This window comes from Hevea brasiliensis, chromosome 1, assembly GCF_030052815.1.
Source record: "Hevea brasiliensis isolate MT/VB/25A 57/8 chromosome 1, ASM3005281v1, whole genome shotgun sequence".
Taxonomy (NCBI): domain Eukaryota; kingdom Viridiplantae; phylum Streptophyta; class Magnoliopsida; order Malpighiales; family Euphorbiaceae; genus Hevea; species Hevea brasiliensis.
The window spans coordinates 34,201,385-34,219,784 of NC_079493.1; the positions used below are offsets into that span (position 1 = coordinate 34,201,385).

Sequence of the window (18,400 nt, forward strand, 5' to 3'; positions counted from 1 at the left end):
TGGTTTTACCTTGATTACTGCTTGAGGAAGCAATTCCATCGCGCTAAGCATTTCTCGCTTAGTGGTGCAATAATATAACCAGAAATAATATATACAAGTAAAGAAAGAAATAAATGATAATTCAGATACTCAAGAATCAATTTAATTTGGTATGGTATTTCTAGTATCAACGATCTTATATACTAGTTTGTTCCTCTTTGGAAGTGCTTAGTTTATAACTTTCAGTAATACTAGCAGGTATATAATTTATTCTATCTGTATTGTATTTCAAGTCATGCATTTCTCGCAATTTATATTTTTGTTATGTTTCTTTTGCTAATCTCTTTTGCTTATTCATTCAATACTTAATTTAATTGTACTGGATTTTCATTATACTTAACTTAACTTAGCTGCCTGAATTGAATAATACTTTAATTGACTGCCCAAGTAACCTATACTAGACGACTGGACTGGATAACGGGTAGATGGAACAGGACACCGCGGTGCCTCGGGCCGTCATACCATGGGACGCAGAACGTCAACCACGTATGCAGTCAGTATGGCTAAAAAGCCATGATATCACATAATTGGCATAAAAGCCATGAATACGGGCATAAAAGCCATGAATACAGGCATAAAGCCTTTCGCAGTACTGCTAAAACAATACCCTATTGGCATGCCAAACTATCCAAACCAATCTTGTTAGGTATACTAGGGCATTTGATATTTTAAAATGTTAATATATTGTGCTTTATGACTTCATTTTTTCATGATAAATTTCAATCATAATTCATACATTCATTTGATCATTTATATGATCACAATTCACATCAATTATTCTTTTATACCATTGTACTCAAAATACTTCTCCTCTTTACAATAATGAGAACTAATGTCTCATTCATACATTAATATGGTTTATTTATCCATTCATTATGTTATTCATATTGATTACAATTTTAAACAATGGTTCACATGTACCATTGTATTCAAAACATTTTTCCTTTCTCATTTATACATTCAAGAATCTACTTATGTAATTACAAATTTTATATTTCAAGTTGAGTTACTAATATTTTATGAATTCCATTTGTGATGGGCATATAAGCCTTAACTATCTATTTACATCAATTTGGTGACTTATTCTTCATGTTTCAAGTAATCCATGAAAATTTCATGGATTTCAAATTTATGCTCTTAATTCCCTTTTTAACAATTTTGACTAAGATGCATAGTCCACATTTGTCATACCATTCTAAGCATTTAAGCTTAGAATTGGTTTTAGGTCTTCATCTTAATTTGCTAATTATTTTCATTACTATTCACCTTACTAGTCAACCAAAATGTTGACTTTTTCATACTTAAGGGATATGTTAATTCTAATTACACCAAGACCCCATATTTTGAGTTTTACATTTGCTAGTATTAATTGCCAATTGTAATTTAAAGTCCCCTAGATGCATTTCTAATTTCAAATTTTGAATTTCAAGTTTTGGTGTCACTATTCACCTCTTTGGTCAACAAAAATGTTGACTTTTAGGTAGAAATTATGTACATTGGTTTTGGCATTCCCAACATACCACATTTTGCATTTAAAACTTGTTAGTTTTGGTCACTTCCTCAAAGCTTAGGTCATTTGGCAAAATTGCCAATTTTCGGTTTTTGAAACTTAACTTTACTATTCCATTAAGCATTGTTGCAGTGGGAATTTGAGGAAATGGTAAACATGAAAGTTGTTCCTTATTTTGTCTAGTTGAATTTCCTTTTTTGAATCACTCCATTTGGAGTTTTGTAGCTCAAGTTATGGCCAAAATAAGTTTACTATTCACGTGCACTGTTCATGCTGCACTTTTGGGTTTTGGCAGATTTTTGTCCAACTTTAGTCAGTAATTTGACCAAGTTAAGTTCATAATTTGGTCTAACTTTCTTCATATGAAATGTTCTACTATGCCTTAGGTTTCCATCGGTTCAAGAATCGCCTAAATCCGAGTTTTCTAGAGAGAGTTATAGCCATCCAAACATTACTGCTCAAATGAAAATCTGCAGAGTTGCAGGTTTGAACAGTGACTGTGACTGCCATTTGGGTTAGGTTCTGGTCATAATTTGGGGTAGGTTTCTTCATGAAAGTTGTTTGTATATGTCTTAACTTATTTCTGTAAAAATTTCAGGTCAATTGACCAAATCTACAGTGAGTTATGGCCAAATGAACAGTTACTATTCATTTGGTCATTTCTGCAGGTGCTGTTGCAGGGGATCCGGATTGGGGCCAAGTTTTGGTCCTCTTACTTTGGTCTTTTGGGCATGGTTTCTTCAGCAAAAATGTGTCATTATAAGCCTAGTTTCATGTCCAATTGGCCAAACATCAATTGGACCAACACAGCCCAAGTTATGGCAGTCCAAGTGGACTGAATTTTCAGTCACTCTGCTGCACTAACAAGGCAGCCTACACATTCACTTGGCTATACTATTTTTCAGTCCAATTCATGGTCAACATACCTAAAATGGTCACTAATTGACCCTTATAATGTTCTTTCACAATTTCATAAGCTAAATCCAAATTTCACTTCTCAAAACCCTAGCTTCCAATCCATAAATCATGCAACACATCCCAATTAAGGTCATCAATCATTCATATGTCACTATCTAAGCTTGTATTTAGGTTTTAGCCCAATAAAACTCATCAATTCCTCATCCTATAAGTGCTGGCCAAAATTTGCTTCTCAATTTCACACATGATTTTCTTCAATTCCTTAATTATCTATTCATATTCAAACTAAATTTCAATAAGTAAACAAGATTAGGAAGTTAATATGCACTAACCTTATTTGATAAAATTCCCAACTTGTTAAACCTTCACTTTCTTTCCTCTTCTTGGCTGCCAAAAGCTTCCCCAAGAGGTATGGACAAGTTTTGATGAAGGTGACTTAGGGTTTAGTAGTGGAAATTCATGGGAAAAATGAAAGTGATGAAAAAAACTTCTATGGAGGCTATGGAGAAGAGAGTCACGTATTGGAGGAAGAAGAAGAAGAAGAGCAGATTTATTTTGGTCCATTTTGACTCTTTTAAGTGTTTTAAGAATGCTTATTAACTTGTGATTGGTTGGGATTAAGTGAGTGACATCATGTGATGTCATTATCTTTAATTTTCTTTATTTTCTTTTCTTTTCTTTTCTACTAGCTTCAAATTAATTTTTCATCAACATTAATTCATATTTTATGTCATAATAATTATTTACTCAACTGGACAAGTCGGCCAAAAATCACCTCTGAAGGCGAAATGACCAAAATGCCCTCCGTTTGGCTTAACGGGTCAAAATTGTCTGTACCGATTGAAAAATTTTTCTAAATATTTTCTTGGCATTCTAATGCCATAGGAACCTCAATGACCCTTCTTTGGAGTCCCAAAAATTATTTTATAATTTTTCCCCGGGTCTAGGGCTCCTCGTTGCGAGAACCGCAACTTCCCTCTGGGTTACCCAACGCTTGGGCACCGGCTCATTTGACTTAACTGTATTTTATTTCTAAAATTTTTACTAAATTTTTCTTGTTAATATTTGAGTTAATCATGGTTCCTGACTTTAGTTTAAATATTTTTCCGGACGTTCTAGCTGTCCGGACCGACACCGGTCACCGGAACAGTAGAATGTACGGAGTTACTACAGTGAGGGTGTTACACACACACACACACACACACACACACATATATATATATATATATATATATATATTTGCAGCCTCAATCTAAAATTGACAGCATATAAATGACTATATTTTATAGCCTTCAATAATTTATAAAAGATATTTTTATTTTTTATATGATATATATTCTTAAGAAAATAATAAAGCAAAATTTCAAAAATTATTTTAGTATTTATTAGTTAATTAGTATGATCTAAAATTACATATAAAAAAAATTAAATCACAAGTATGAACAACGAGTATAACGTGCACCGTATGTTGCAAAAAAAATAAAAACTAGTATATATATATAGAGAGAGAAATAATATTTGAGTGTTAATTTCCCGCCCTCTACAATTGGCCATTTTTTAAATAAATTTTTAAATTTCCAAGAAATTTAAGACAAAAAGAAAGAAAATTTTCCAAAATATTTCATAAAAATATAATATATATATATATATATATATATATATATATATATATATATATATATATTTATAGAATTCTTAGCCTTTTTTAAAGAAAAGGTAATATATAATTAAATTTGCATTAAAATATAACGAAACAAATGTGTATATTGTTGAAAATTGATATATGAAATACCTAACAAGAAAATTTATTTACAAATAAAATCCCAAAATGCAAACAAATTATTTTAGTTGAGTTCCATTACTCCATTTTGCTAGTTTTTTTGTTTAAAGCAAAATGCAAACAAATTATTTAGTTGAGTTCCATTACTCCATTTTGCTGGTTTTATTGTTTAAAGAGAATATTAAATCCTGTCATAATTAAAATTTTATAAGTTAAAAGTAAATTATTTTGAAAGAAATGGAAATAGTTTAAAATGCGATTTTGTTTTGGGTAATTTACAATAAGTCCTTGAAGTATAGCAAAACCCACAAGTTAATTTTTTATTTGTTTTTTAGTAATAATTTGGTCCTAAAAAATTTAAATTTCATTGATAAATTAATTAATCCCTACCGTTACTGCTTTCAATTTGACACAATTTAGCCTCTGAAGATTTTTTATTAATTAAATAGTCCCTACATCTAAATTTTATTTTTAAATAATTATTTATTGTATATTTAAATAATTTTATAAATTTATTTTATATAATCATTTGAATATAAAACAAACAATTGCTTAAATATAAAATTTAGATATAGGAAATCTTTTGTTAATAAAACAAAACTTTAGAGAATAAATTACTTCAAAGTTAAAGGTCAATAATTTCAATAGTTCAATAGTCGGAACTAATTTGCTAACAGAATTACATTCAAATTATTATTAAAAAAAAAAGAGAAACTAACTTTAAATTTTACAGGAAAATTAAAATTTATTATTTTCAAAGTAAATACATTTCATTATATATATTGAATACAATTATATAAAAATTAAAAAAATAAAATAAATGATTATATTTTAATAAAATTAAAATAGTATATTTATAGTTATCACATTGTTTGGTCATTTTACCCTTAACTACATTTTAAAAAGCAAATTTAACCAACACACATAATAAACAACTTTTTACTTAGCGCGGTACGGACCAGTATAAATATTGTAATATTCTACCCTTTGCGGTAGAGTTGTGAGATATTCGGGAAATACATTGGGGTTAGGGTTTGAGAGTTCTGATTGATTTATCTTGTTCTTTTCATCATAGTGGAACCTTTTTCTCTTGTCTGGCCCGTGGACGTAGACCTTACAGTTGAACCACGTTAAATCCTGTGTTATTCTTCTTCTCTTTTCAATACTGTGTGATTGTGCAATTTGTGTGTGTGCCTTAGATTTGCATGCTTGTTATAACAAACTGGTATCAGAGCTTTGTGCGCAAAACCTAGGGTTTACAGATGGCGTCGTCTTCAACGAAGTATGAGATAGAGAAGTTTGATGGTGGATCGAGTTTCAATCTATTGAAGATTAAAATTAAATCTTCCCTGATCCTACAAGGTCTATGAAAGGCAATCAAGGATAACTTTCCAGAAGGTATGAAAGAGGCGGAGAAGGCTGATCTAAAGGAGAGAGCCTTGAGTGCGATTTTCATGAGTGTAACTGATAATGTCCTATGCGAGATTGCTGGTGAAAGCTCAGCATCTGTGGCATAGAAGAAATTAAAGGAGTTATACTCTACCAAATCATTGACCAACTGCCTATATCTAAAGAAAAGACTTTACAATCTGAGAATGAGCTAAGGTACGCCAATTAAAGAACATCTGGATGAATTCAATTCAATCATTATGGATCTGAAGAATATTGATATTGAGATTGATAGTGAGGATCAGGCCCTTATTGTGTTATGTTCTTTGCCACCCTCCTATGAAACTTTTATTGATACTCTGTTGTATGGGAAAGATAGTATTTCACTAGACGATGTTAGTAATTCTCTAAAATTGAAGGAGTTGAAAAAGAAATTTCCAGATAATAGAGAAAGATTTGAGGGGGAAGGTTTGGTGAGCAGGGAAAGAAACATTCAAGGGAGGGTTCTTCCAGTAGGAAGAAATCTAAGGCCAGATCTAAGTCAAGAATGAAAAAGGGCAACTATTTTGAGTGCGGAGAGCAAGGTCACTACAGGAGAGACTATCCAAAGTTGAAAAATAAAAAGGGAAAGCAACCAGAAAGTTCTGTGAATGTGGTTGATAGTTTTATTGATTCTGATGGTGATGACAGTGCTGGAGAATTTTATCCGTGAGTTCAGATCATGGACAAAATTCTTGGATTCTTAATACTGGTGCTACTTATAACATGTGTCCACACAGAAACTGGTTTGTTACTTACAAACAGATGAGTGGCAAGGTGTTTCTGGGCAATGATCGTGCATTATCCGTTAAAGGAATTGGTAACATTAGATTAAGGATGTTTGATGGTGTTGTCAGAACTATAAAGTGTTGGCATGTTCCAAGACTAAAGAGGAACCTGATTTCTCTTGGGACACTTGACTTTCATGGATTTAGATACCATGCAGAGAATGGAGTTCTCAAAGTGTGTAAGGGCTCTATGGTACTCATGAAGAGCAGTTTGGTTTCAGGATTGTATTTTTTGTAGGACAGTACAGTTTCAGGGGAAGCTGCAGTAGCATCTGGAAGCAATAATCAGAATCAGACTCAATTGTGGTGTATGCGTCTAGGTCATATGAGTGAAAGAGGATTATCTGCGTTAAGCAAGCGGGATTTGTTGGACGGGAAGAAAACAGAATCTATGGACTTTTATGAACACTGTGTGTTTGGCAAACAAACCAGGGTGAAGTTCTACAAAAAGGCAGTGCGCAAGACCAGAGGAATGGTGGTTTATATCCACTCAGATCTATGGGGTCCTAACAGAATCCCTTCCAAGAGCGGTGCCAGGTACTTCATGACTTTGATGATGATTTGGTTGGAATTTTGCAATCACGAGTTCGATGCATTCTGCAGCAATGAAGGTATAGTGAGACATCGCACTTGTACAAGGACACAACAATAGAATGGTATTGCAGAACGCATGAACAGAATACTTTGTGACAAAGCACGAAGCATGCCCTCACATTCAGGATTAGAAAAGGATTTCTGGGCTGAAGCAATTAATACAGCCTGTTTCTTGGTTAATAGATCTCCATCTACAGCTATTGAGTACAAAACTCCTTTTGAGATCTGGTCCAGTTCACCTGCTGATTACTCTCAGCTGAAAGTATTTGGTTGCCCTGCTTATGCTCATGTGAGAGATGGTAAGCTTGAGTCGAGGGCAAGAAAATGCATATTTCTAGGGTATGCATCTGGAGTGAAAGGCTACAGGTTGCGGTGCAATGGTCCAAAGTCTCCAGGATTAATTATCAGCAAGGATGTGACATTTAATGAGTCTACTTCATTGGATAGTCAGAGGGAGAAGTCAATAGCAGAATCAGATCACGGTGTCAGAGAACAGGTGGAGCTTGATATTGATACTTCAGTAGTTCAGTCCAGTGATTCAGAGGATGAGGTGCAAGATCCTGATCAACAAGAGGATGCACCTGAGCAACAGCAACAGGAACCATATAGCATTGCAACTGGTAGAGAGAGAAGACAGATTAAACCACCATAGAGATATGCATATGCAAATCTAGTTGCATTTGCCTTGTCAGTTGCTGAAATAGTTGATGTGCATGAACCCAGCAATTATAGAGAAGTTATTGCTTGTTCAGATGCAGATCAGTGGGTCAGTGCTATGAGTGAAGAAATTGAATCTCTTCACAAGAATCAAACTTGGGAGCTTGTAATATTGCCTAAGGGACAAAAAGTGGTAGGTTACAAATGGGTGTTCAAGAAAAAGGAAGGCACTCTAGGAGTTGAAGCACCTCAATATAAGGCACAGTTGGTAGCAAAAGGCTTTACTCAGAGGGAGGGGATTGACTTTAATGAAGTGTTTTCTTCAGTTGTGAAGCACAGTTCTATCAGAGTCTTACATGCTATGGTTGCTCTTCATGATCTAGAGCTTGAGCAACTAGATGTGAAGACAATACTTTTGCATGGTAAGTTGGAGGAGCAAATTTATATGAGTCAGCCTGAGGGATTTGCTTAAGAAATCTTTATATGGTCTGAAATAGTCTCCTAGGCAGTGGTACTGTGACGCCCCTTACCTGTCTACTATATAGCCGAGCAAGAAGTGTCACATTTGGTGCCGGAGCACCCTATCTTGTTTTATCATATCTATTGTAAACTTTTGATGTCATTTAAAACATGTATTCTATGTGTAGAAAATTTTTTTTTTATATCTTATTTCTGTGGAGACTTGGACAGAGCCTCCCCTGTTTTATTAGCATCTGGCGAGTTTTCACTAATTACCTGTTAACATGTCCATATTCATTTCACACATTTCCATATCATATTCTCTTTTATCATATCATTCACAACCATTTATGAGATCTCAAAATGAAGTATCATCTATTGTATTCATATGAAAATTCATAGATAATAAATTACAAGTTTTCATTTCAATCTCAAGTTTAATTACAAGTCCAAAATGAAATACATCATGACTAGACATAATAAACCAAAATACTATTCTATACATGGGCCCTACCAAAATATAAAAGACTAGTGAGGTGACTCTGGTCGGTGGCAGATCTGAGTGAACTCTGTCCAACACTCATCGTGTGGCCAGCTGTTTGGCTTGATCTTTAGTACCTACGCGATGGAAAACCAACGCGCTAAGCATAACACTTAGTGGTGCATAATTTATAATAACAATAATTAAACAATTGAATTAATATCTGCAAATCATAATTTCTGGGTCTTTTACATTTTTATTGCTCTTTGGAAACAATTAACATTATCGGGATCTTTTATGATTACTTATTGTATTTTAAGTCTTAATTAATTTTTATCAGTGCCCAAGAAACCTATAACAAATTATAAAAGCTGGATGCATGGGTGTATACTGGTTAGACAGCCATATGTTTGTCCAGTATACGTCTGTCAGGCACGAGACTAGCTGTCAGGCACGAGACCCGCTGTCAGGCTTGTAAAGCCAGAAATAAAGTAGACACAATGGCTAGTAAGAAAGCATATAGCCTGTAGAACAATCATACCAGACATATATTGTCATTTCATGATTTTCTCGATAAGCAGTACTGCTATCTATAGTCCCTAATTGGTATACCAATTTATCCACACTAAATAAATAAGTCTAGGTATACTATGGGCAATTAAACATTTTTAATTATTTTAGCACTATTCAACATTACTATTTTACTGCATGCAGGTGGTACCATTAATTTCATATTAATAGGACATTAGTCCCAATTTACATATTCATATCATTTTTAATATTTAATTAGCCTTATGAGTATTTTAATGACCATGTATAGCATTTTTCCCATGAACCTTTCTTTAGGTTCATTTTGATGTGTTATCTTTATCTAGGAATTTGACTAGGTTAGGATGTCTATTTGGTCACACTTCCTTCATAACAAATGCTCCTCTATGTTTAAACTTGAATTTCAGTTTTTGAATCACTGAATTTGGGGTTATAGAACTCAAGTTAGGGTCAAAATACCATAATTGGTCCCTTTGCCTCTAAGTTGTCCAGAATTTACAATTCCTGGTCAATAAACTTTGACCAGTCATTTGATCATTTTATGGTCATTTTTAGACTTAGGTTCCCTCACAATATATGTTCCTCTATGTCTTAGGGACTCCCAGGTACAATTTCATAATTTTTCAAGCTTGGTATAGTGAGTTATGGTCAATGTATTGACCTGGACTCTTAATCCTATAAAGGCAATAATCAAACTTCAGGGCAGTATGTTTGACCCTCTTTTTAGGGTCTGTACACTTAGAATTTGGTAAAGATGTCTAAATCAATGTTGTAGCCCTAAGTATCTTGTTTCCAGATCATAGTGGCATATCTCAAATGGAATTTCCTAGTGGGAGTTATGGCCAAATGAACACACTGGTATCAAATGGCATTCTGGGTTCAATTTAACATTTTCATATTTCAATTCCTAACTTTGGTTAATATTTTGCCTAGGATGCAATGGTTTCTAGAGCTTGGTCAAAACATAAAAATTGTTGTGATATGTCTTATAAAACTTTTGGCACTAGTTTCACTCAATTTTCAGCTTTGGAGACCAAGTTATGGCATTTTTGCCAAAATTGGTCAAGCATACCAAAGGAACGGTATTTTGGACAATTTCTGGGTTGGCAATTTTAGTGAGCCAACTTGTGCTAACAATTTGACTTGGTTAAAGGCAAAACTGGGTCAAGTGGTCTTCATGAAAAGTGTAGCCCTATGTCTAAGCTTTCCATTGATGTAAATTTTAGGTCATTTGGACCAGTATAGAGAGATTTATGACCAAATGAACATGTACTGTTCATTTGGTCATTTTTTGAGTTTTAGTGTTTGGTCATCCGGGTTTGGGCAGAGAATTGGTCATGATTTTGACAAAATTTAGGCAGGTTTCCTCTTGAAAAATGAAGGTTTGGATGTCCCAAAACACCTCCAATTGGCCTCATACCAATTGGGGCAACACAAAGGGAGATATGGCAATAAAAAGCTACTGGATTCAACAACAACACAACCTGCAGAAAATTCACACTCCCAATTTCAATCTCCTCCTTCTTCCAAACTCCAAATAAGCATATATGGTACTTCTATAAGCATCAATCTCAACTCAATTAGGTCAAATTCATGCATTTACAAAAGGTTCTCAATCATTTACACAAACCCTAGTTTCCAAAGTTTCAAATTTACACAAACCCTACACAACCAACTCCAAACATTCCAACTCATCACACATTCTCATGGAACCATTTTTTTCATTACTTAAAAGTAACAAACTTCAAGTTCCATGGCTGCCCAAAAATAAAGGGTTCTTTCTTTCAAATTTTCTTTTCATTTTCATAATATTTATACTTGGCTACACATGATTTTGATGTTTAATAAAGAGAAGAAGAGGGATTAGTGCACTAACCTTACTTGAGCTTTCCAAACTTCAATTTTCTTGCTTCCTATGGGTGTCTATAGCTTCCTTAGGGTGTGTGGAGTATTTTTAATGAAGAGTGTTATGTGTTTTGGTGAGGAAATGAGGGAGAAAGCAAGCTTGGAGCTTAAATGACAATGGTGGAAATGAGGGACCAAGGGTGGGCGGCAATATGAGGGAGAGAGAGAGAAAAGTGGAGAAGAAGATGGTGTTTGGTGGCTTTTGTCATCTTATGAGTATTTATATATTTGCTACAATTATTGTACTTTATTGTTTTTAAATTTTATAAGTCTATTTCCTTTCTTTTCTTTTCTTTCCTTTTCTTTTCTTCTTCTTTCTCTTCTCATTTTCTAAATTCAAATTCATAAATTTAATTTATGTTAATTATTTTATTTCCTAATTTTAATTTGACATTTAGGTCAAAATTCACCTCTAGGAGTGAAATGACCAAAATGCCCTTCATAGTGCTCATCGGGTTATTTTTATTATTTTATACCAATTAATAAATTCTCTAAATTTTATTTTATTTCTCAAAATTTTTCCTATATTTTTTAATATTTATTTTATTAATTTATGCCTCCTCACTATAGTTTAAGTGTAGTTCCAGACATCCTGACTGTCCGAACAGACATTAGTCGTAATAACAAGAAAATGTACGGACTACCTACGGTGAGGGCGTTACAGGTACAAAAGATTTGATACATTCATGGTTCGTAATGGCTTTAATCATAGTTCATATGATAGTTATGTGTATCATAAGAAGCTTTCAGATGATTTCTTTGTTTTTTTGCTTTGTATGTGGATGACATGCTTATTGCTGCTAAAAACATGTCACAAATTAACATTATGAAAAAGCAATTGAGTGATGAGTTTGAGATGAAGGACTTGGGTGCTGCAAAGAAGATATTGGGAATAGAAATTACCAGGGATAGAAGTGTTGGGAAGCTTTTCTTGTCTCAATAGGCTTATGTTAAGAAAGTGCTTAAGTGTTTCAACATGAATAATGCTAAGCCTATGACTGTTCTGTTTGCTGCCCATTTCAAGTTATCTGCAGACATGTCACCAAAAACAGATGAGGAGATGAAGCACATGTCTAGTGTTCCCTATTCGAGTGCTGTTGGTAGCATCATGTATGCTATGGCATGCACTCGACCTGACTTTTCACATGCAGTTAGTGTTGTGAGTAGATACATGGCGTGTCCTGGGAAAGAGCATTGGCAGGCAGTGAAATAGATTTTGAGGTATTTGAAGGGTACTACAGCTGACATTTGACAGGGCCAAGATGAGTGATTCAGTTATTGGCTATGTGGATTTAGATTTTGCAGGGGACTTAGACAAGAGAAGATCTTTGACAGGTTATTTGTTTACTCTTTCTAGAAGTGCTATCAGTTGGAAGGCAACATTACAAGCTACAGTTGCTTTGTCTACCACAGAGGCTGAATATATAGCCTTAGCAGAGGCAGTAAAGGAAGTTTTATGGTTACAAGGTTTGGTAGGAGATCTTGGGTTGATACAGAACAACGCAATGGTGTTTTGTGACAGCCAGAGTGCAATATATTTCACAAAGAATCAGATGTATCATGAGCAAACTAAGCACATTGATGTTAGATATCACTTCATTCGGGACATTATATCTCAGGGGACTGTAGTTGTGTAAAAAGTCTCTACACATGATAATCCATCAGATATGATGACCAAGGGAGTCCCAGTCAGCAAGTTTAGGCATTGCTTAGACTTGGTTGGTATTTATAGTGCTCAGTAGTGCCCTTGCGAGGGCATATGGCAAGACAAAGTGTTTTTATGGTTATTTTGTTGATTATTTACAGAATTCAAGCCAAGGGAAAGAATTGTTATTTTTTGTGGCTTTGAATTTTTGGATATGTTTTCATGGGCCCGAATTGTGACCCGACCCGAAAGTTTTGCGCTATGATCCGATTGGGATAAAAAGTGAGATCTGTGGTGGTAGCAGAGGGTTTGAGAGAAACACACTGGGGTTATAGTTATCACATTGTTTGGTCATTTTACCTTTAACTACATTTTAAAAAGCAAATTTAACCAACAAACATAATAAACAACTTTTTACTTAGCGCGATATGGACCAGTATTAAAAAGTAATATTCTACCCTTTGCAGTAGAATTATGAGATATTCGAGAAACACACTGGGGTTAGGGTTTGAGAGTTCTGATTGATTGTATCTTGTTCTTTTCATCATAGCAGAACCTTTTTCTCTTGTGTTGCTCGTGGACATAGACCTTACGGTTGAACCACGTTAAATTCTATGTTATTCTTCTTCTCTTGTCAATACTGTGTGATTGTGCGATTTGTGTATGTGCCTTAGATTTGTGTGCTTATTATAACAATTTATTTGTAAAATAGTTGACAAAATAATATATTAACATGAAAACCTTTAATTTTCAGTCATAGTGACTCTTATGAAAATAATCATAAAATTGAGTGACCGTGTGTAATAATTACCCTATATTAAGGGAAAAATTTTCAATAAAAGCATTGAATAAAACTTCAAGGACTAAATTATTTTTAGATTGAAAATGGAGTTAAAAGTATTTTAGTATTTTTACTAAATTTAATCAGAAATTAACCGTAATTCTAATGGAAAAGACTAAATTATAAGTTTAACTAATCTCAAAAACTAAATTGCCAATAAAATAAAATCTCAAAGACTAAATTATTTTTACATTGAAAGTAGAGTTAACGACATTATTGTCATTTTTACTAGAATTAACATTAACTTAATTGAAATTCTAATAGCAGGTACTAAGTTGTAAGTTTTATCAAATCTTAGGGAATAAATTGCTTGATTTTGAAAATACAGAGACTAAGTTATAGGTTTTATCAAATCTCAAAAAAATTAATTACAGTTTACCCTTTAATTTTCAAACTTTATAACTCTGTAGGAATATTTGTTTTTTGTAATCTATATAATTATGCATACAAAAAGAAAGGATTTGAAAATGCAGGCTATCATTGTGAACATAAATATAATTAATTTGGAAAGCAGAGCATAATAAATAATTAAAAATATAATTGTGCACATTTAAAAAATAGATAACAATTAATCAAATTGCCTATAACAACATGTGAAAAGAGAGAGGAGATTTTAATAAGCCTTATGCTTAATATTTAAGAGAAGTGATAAATAAATTTATTTTTAAGTATTAATAAATAAATTATTTGTAAATACCATTTAATTTTAAACTTTGAAGTTTAATTATGAATAAGTTATTTGCATTATTTTTTAAATTATTTCATATATATAAAGGTTAAAAAAAGTGGGGAAAAAAGTGAAAAATAAAAATTTTACAACCTTTAAAAGAAGTAAAATGGATTAAAAAAAATAAAAGGAAGACGTAAATTTTAAAATTAAAAAGGAAAAACTGAATTTTAAATTAATTAATATCTAATACACTACAAAAAAAAAAAAAAAATTGCCGATAGTAATAGATTTTTGCAATAGATTTTTATCTGTTATTATTAATAATGTATTTTGAAACCAATTTGTAATTTTGTTACAATTTTGGAATAAAATTATATGGAGCAACACTTTAGCAACGGAATCAATATTTCATTGTTAAATCCGTTGCTATTAGTAATATAAATTTATTTGTTGTTAAAATTTATTGTTAATCGACATTATAAAAATATTTGAATATATAATTAGCAACGTATCTAAAAATCTATTGTTATTGGCAATGAATTTCTAAATCTGTTGCTAATTTTGCAACGGAGTAACAAAATCTATAGGCAATAGCAACAAATTTATTAATAGATTACTATTTTCATAAAATTTAAAAAATGATTTTATAAATTTTATCAACTGATTATTAAATTTATTTTGTTAAATTAGCAACAGATTGAAAATATGTGGCTACTTTTGTAGCTGTAAAAACCGTACATAAAAAATTAGCAGTGTATTTTAAAATTCATTGCTAATTAGTTGGTAATTTTATGAGGAAAAAATTAAAAAGTGTACACAATTATACTTAGTAATGAATTCCTTTTTGAAGAGAAAATTAAATTTTAATGTTTAAATTTACAATAGATTAGTCGCTAATTCGCGCATTTATATATTCAAACACTATATTTTCCTTATTCATATCATTCATTCACTCATTTTTTTCTCTTCCATTCCAATCTTTCTTTTCCGTTTTTTCTCTTTCTTTCCAATTCTGTAATTTTTTTTTCTTCATTTTCTTTCATTCTCTAATAATTTTTTTCCTTTTTTTTTTTTTCCTTTTCTTTCCCTTTCTTCCTTCTTCTTTCATTTTCTATTATTAATTTTTTTCTTCATTTTCTTTTATTTTCTTTGATTTTCTATCATCAATTTCTTTCCTTTTATTTCATTTTCTTCCAAAATCTCTAATTTTCCTTCATCTTCTTTCATTTTCTTCCCAAATCTCTAATTATTCTTCTTCCTTTTCTTTCATTTTCTTCCCTTTTCTTTACATTCCTTCCTTTTTCTTTCATTTTCTATCATTAATTTCTTCCATTTTCTTTCATTTTCTTCCTTTTTTTTTCCCCCTAATGCTCTTATCGTTTTCTCACTGCCCTTGGGATGGGATATTTAGGGTTAGGAAAGTCTTTAAAATTTCTTCCATTCCACAGCTTTGGCTTCTCACTTGTCACTTCATTTCTTCTTCTTACTTCCTCTTCACTAGAAGCGAACTGTTTGCCCCTACTTCAGTCCACGCTCCGTTTGCGTAGGTTGCGAAACCCCTTTGGTTCCTCGTTTTCTCTATTTGTTTCTAAGGTATATAACTCTGCAGAAATCAGGCTTTGATGCTGTTTTAATCAATGGGTTTGTTGGCTTTTCCTCCACCAATGCTCTGTTGATTTTATAGGTTTAATAATTATTTCTTGATTTTCAATTTGAGTTATATTTGATCAATTTGAGACAGGCCCTGTTTGGTTCAATTTTCATTATAGAATTCATTTCATGTGCAAGTGAATTTCATTATAAAATTCATTTAGAAATGAATTCTACAAATAATTTCATGATTTTGTCCATGAACTTAGGCAAAGACATGGAACCGAAAGAAACAAAAAGGAAGACTATTGATTAGATTATTACAATTTTTCGTTTTCTTAAGACTATTGATTGTGTGATATTACAATGTTTTTTTTTTCACATTTATTTCATGATGCAGAAAGCAAAGCAATTCCATAAACAAAAAGGAATAATGCAAAAAACAGGTAAGAGGAGGAGGTTTATCTATTAGAATTTGTTGATTAGAATTATTTATATAATTTTTCTTTTTCATAATTTAAATTCTATTAGATTATTACAATTTTTTTTGCTTAAGACTATTGATTGTGTGATATTATAATTTTTTGTTCACATTTATTTCATGATGCAGAAGCCATTAAAGCTACTGCTCCCACCAGTGATCAACAAGTCATCAATTCATCACCACCTCCTTCAATTACCACTGATGCAAAGATTCTTCCAACGGTAATTCTATCCACTTTATATATTGGGTACATAGAAATGGCTCTGATACTCCACTACAGTATATGTTAGATTTAACAACTAACATCTATGAAATAAATCGAATCTATTTATTAAATTAGTAAATTGCATGAAGAATATTCAATCAATATGTATAATAATATGTTATTAGAAATTTTAGTCGGTAGTTATTACACAATTATTAAATTCCATTTAGAAATACGGAGGAAAAATTGTAAAATTTTTAAGTATTTTCTTTCTCTTCTGAGAAAATATTTTTATTTTCGTTTCACTTTTTACATTTATTTTTCTCCTATCCAATCAAAAAGAGGAAAAATAACAAGCTATTTTCTTTCCTTCCTGATATGATTTCCTAAACAAAGCATAAGTTCTATGCATTAACTATTGTTTGTTGCTGATTTTGTTAACATTTTTTTTTTTTATCTTTTAATAACAGGTAGAACCTCCTCCAGCTGTGGCTGAGACAAAAATTCTTCCAAAAGTACTAATTCTTCCCATGTAATATGTTATATAGAAGAGATTTTGATACTTCCGCATATCGTTTGCTCAAAATTCAAACTCTAAACTTTTATATAATTTCTTGTATCCACAAGTTCAACAGGCCCAGCACCCCAAACCCATTTTGGGTTAATGCAAGTATAATATTCCGCAAATGTGCACTTTTAGGTCAGAAGAATCAATTAAAAACTCGATATTTTAGTATTTGATAAACATTTCTTTTGTTGGCATGGCAGGATTCTCCTTCTGAGACTAGAAAATCTTCTCTGGATGTGCTTACAGTAACTAAGGGTCTCCTAGCAGAACTTTCCAGCAGGACTAGGAAAAGGAAATCTCCTAATCCTGAAGTATTGCAGAAACAAAAGGAAACATTAGAAGGATTTTTTAATATGCCTTTAGAGGCTATACAACAAGCTAATGCCTATGGCAATATTGAGGGAATTATCCATTCACTCATTCAAAATAGTAATGATTTGCGTGAGAAGACAATTCTTGAAATTCTTCTCGCTCGCGTGGCAGAATTTAGAGAGAGTATTCCTATGGCTATGGCCATTAAAGAAACTGCTGAAGCTCGCATAATATCTCTGTTAGGGAAAGCCACTGATCTTGATGCAAGATTGGAAGAAAGAGAAAAGAAACTAAGTTTCTTGGTGACTGAATTCTCAAGACTTTCAAAAGAAGAAGAAAAACTAGAGGCTGAAATTAAATTCTTAATTACCCAGAAGGAGGAGATGCTTCCTCAGAAGAAGCATGTTTTAGCTGACTTGGAGAAAACCAATGATGAAACTTCTGAAGATGTAGAAGAATGACGAAATCTGGAAAGTGTAATCAAGCAGGCTGATGTCGATTAGCTTGGAGCTAAAGAGAAACTAGCATTAGCTAATGTACTTTGGAAAGCTTAAAATTTTCTATGCATTGCCATGTTGTTTCTTGGATTTCTTATATTATATTAATGGAATGGACTCTTAGTTTATCGCTCTTTAATTTTATTTCAATTTTAATTCTCCTGAATTGTTTGAATCTCAGTGAAATCCCCCTGCCTAGTTACTGATCACAAGTTATATAGGGCGAATCCTTGATTATTTTGATTTTATTTTTTATATCTTTCATTATTTTTATAGAAACGTGATTAACAATGTATATTTGAGACAGACTAAGAAATTCGTCGCTAAATTTCTAAATAATTTTAATTTTTAATACTATTATAATTAATATAAATTAAAATTTTAATATTATTTTAATAATAATTCTACTTATATAAAAAATTCTATTATAATTTTTAATCATAAAAATCTTTATCATATAAGTATTATTAATTAATTAAT

General features: G+C 32.1%; 1 pseudogene; it reads left to right on the forward strand.

Moving 5' to 3' along the window:
- Positions 1 to 6,440: 6,440 nt before the first annotated feature.
- Positions 6,441 to 17,977, forward strand: LOC131183140 (uncharacterized; annotated as a pseudogene).
- The last annotated feature ends 423 nt before the right edge of the window (positions 17,978 to 18,400 follow it).